Raw genomic sequence first — 3226 nt, forward strand, 5'->3', positions numbered from 1 at the left:
AGCTTTCCCAAATCAGTGACTCTCAGAGGCCAGGTACCCATGAGCCTATGAACCCTCTTAGCACTGAAGAATGAGTTGATTTTTCTTGTTACAGCAGAAAAAAAAAAAAACAACTACAAAAAAAACAAACAAACAAACAAATGAAAAACCTGAGTAATATTGCATAGGAGTAGCAGAAACTGCCTCACTGGAAACAAAAACTTTATATTAAATAAAAAGTCTGGCCAAGGCTATGTATGCCACATTTACAGCACAGTATGATGCACATGGTGACCAAACCACGGAAGCAGGTTCTGGCACTCACACCACAGAGCTTCACATTTGCCACACAAGGATAAAGTGAAGGGGAACAGGAGCAATGAGAGGGACAGGGTGTTGCATTCACTTCTGGTTCCAGAGTTGATTGGACAGCCAGTCCAGTCCTTCACAGAGCCTGTCTCCACTAATGGTATGGGTGGCCTAAATGCACCAGTTCCTGTGGCACAGGTAGTGCAACCCCAGCTCATCTGTGATCTTGGCTGCATTCCTGGCATTGGGGAGGCCCTGCTTGTTGGCGAACACCAGGAGGACTGCACCCAGAGGTCATCCTCAGCCAGCATCCTAAAGAGCTCCTCCCAGTCCTTCTTTCCGTGCTATCATTGCTGTCCTACGAAGGACTACGAAGATCAGTCCTTGTATATTCTGAAAGTAGTGGTGCCACAGAGGCCAGATGTTTTCTTCACAGAGGCCCATGTTCCACATGGTTAAGCTGATGTTCCTGTACTCCATGGTTTCCACATTGAAGCTTGTGGTAGGGATGGTGGTCATGTCACTCAGCTTCAACTTGTACAGGATCATTGTTTTCCCTGCAGCACCGAGGCCCATGATGAGGATGTGCATTTGATTTTTGCCAAAAAGGCTTTCAAAGAGGTTGACGAAGATACTCCCCATGCTTGTGGACAGCTGGAAGGATACTGGCCAGGGACACCTCAGTGACTGCTGCTCTGAGCTATGTGTTGGTTTTGCTCCCTAATACATTTTAAACATGAAAATCATGCAAAGTACCTTTTTCTATCACAATGGAGTGAAACAAGAGATCAATAGCAGAGAGAAAACTGGAAAATTCATGAATATATGGAAATTATAAAACACACTCTAAAATAACCAATGCATCAAAAAATTAATAGCCAGGGAAATTAGAAAATATTTTGTGACAAGTGAAAGTGAAAACATAGCACAGCATAATTTATAGAACGCAGTGAAAGCAGTGCTGAGAGAAATATATAGTTATAAATGTTTTACACTAAAAAAATCTCAAATCAACAATCTAGCTTTACACCTTAAGAAACTAGCAAAAAATGTTCAAATTAAATCCAAAGCTAGCAGAAAGAAGAAAATAATAAAGATTAGAGTAGAAATAGATGAAATAGAAAATAAGAAACAAAATTAATAAAACAAGAACCGGTTCTTTAAAAATATAAACAAAAATTAAGAAACCTTTAGCTAGACTATGAAAAAAAATTAGAAGACTAAAATTAGAAATGCAAGAGGGAATATTACTACTGATTTTACAGAATAAAAAAGAATTATAAAAATGTATTATGAACAAAAGTACAATAAATTTGTGTGCCAACACATTGGATAACCTACCCATTCCATATTCTTAGCACAATAGATTATAATTTATTTCCCCAAATATAAATAATATCTTTTATGTTCTTTCTATAAATATGCTGTTCTTTTTCTTCTAATACCCTTTCATTGCCTTCCTCATTCACAAAAGACCAACTAATTCTTCATATTTCAGCTAATATGGTGTTTGTCCCTGAAAAATCTAAGTAGAATGAGTAATGAGGAAGAGAATGAAGATATATCTTAGAGAAAAGGGCCTGTAACTGAAGAAGGAAAGGCAAGGGTGTATGTAAATTTGAGCATGAATGGAGGTTGCCCATGAAGTCTTAGAAAAGTTAATCAATTTTAATGGGGGAGAAAGATAGAAAAAGGAAATGGATGGAAATATAGAGGTGGGCAGATGAAGAACTTTTTCTTTGATACTTAGATTTTTTCAACATCATCAATTTTTAAAAATTAGGCATGTGTTTGCATGGTGGGACATGCCTGTAGTTCTGGCTACTTGGGAGGCTGAGGTGGGAGGAGTGCTTGAGTCCAGAAGGTCAAGGCTGCACTGAGCTGTGATGGTGCCACTGCTTTCCAGCCTGGGTGACACAGAGAGATCTTGTCTCAAAAAATAAAAAATAAAAAAATTAGGCATATGGAATGGCACTTCTTTCAGATATGTGTGTCCAAATGTTTAGAAACAACTGAGTCTCACGAAGTCGAGTTGCTTGTGGGTCTCTACCTCCACAACTTTCACCATACACTTGATGATAAGATAGAAGAAAATGAGCAGTAAAACAATACCTTCATGTTAGTAATTTAGGGACGATGAAAAGGAAGAAATAAAATCTGGACTTTTGACATCTTCTTGACATTCAGGACAGACTTACTGGTAGAATTTTTCCTCTTTGGAGGGATGAAACAAAAATTTAGTCATGTTGAGTGGGTTCAAGCTTCTTGAATTGGGGGAGAAAAGCAAAAACAACGAAGCTGATACGTTATCCCGTTGAATTTCTTTTATTAAAGTTTAGAGAATGCCTGTGACTAATTTCTTGGTCTTCACAGACTTAGCATTGTGTGCAGATCAAGCAGCAGAAATGAGGAAAGAGGTACAGGTGGTAAGTCTTGGAAGACAATGAGAAGGTAAACATTGTAGCTTCAAAGGAACTGCCTGCGTTCACAGTGGTGACAAAGCTCAAGGATGACTCCTTCCTACCGTGAGTTAAATGAGGTGTGAGAGGAGAAAAAAAAGTCTCTACATGGTAGAACAGTGAATGAAGTTAGAGAGAACTAGGTTTTAGTTAAGGCAGAGAAGTGAAGTGTACCTTTTAGAAAAATATTGATTCATTTTCAAATATTTATTAACATGTGTTCTGTATGAGACCCTGATCTAGATAAACAGATGATATATTTCTTCTCTTCTACAACCTTGCTACTAGAAAATGCATCACAATGAAAGTAAGTCTCAGACAAAATCCCAACAAACTTAAAAACATTTATTAACAAGCAGACACTAAAACAGTCATGTAACCTATTTTTGTAAACTGGAGAGAAGTCCATGTTCTTTGTCCTCACAGTATCTGATATGCAGATGCAATGATATCTGACAGTAGGAACTAGTTGGATCTGG

At 37.9% G+C, this 3226-nt stretch overlaps 1 pseudogene; it reads right to left on the bottom strand.

The window, feature by feature from the left end:
- Positions 1–381: 381 nt before the first annotated feature.
- Positions 382–930, bottom strand: LOC119626185 (ADP-ribosylation factor 1-like; annotated as a pseudogene).
- Positions 931–3226: the final 2296 nt, after the last annotated feature.

This window comes from Chlorocebus sabaeus, chromosome 21 (assembly GCF_047675955.1).
Source record: "Chlorocebus sabaeus isolate Y175 chromosome 21, mChlSab1.0.hap1, whole genome shotgun sequence".
Classification (NCBI taxonomy): Eukaryota; Metazoa; Chordata; class Mammalia; order Primates; family Cercopithecidae; genus Chlorocebus; species Chlorocebus sabaeus.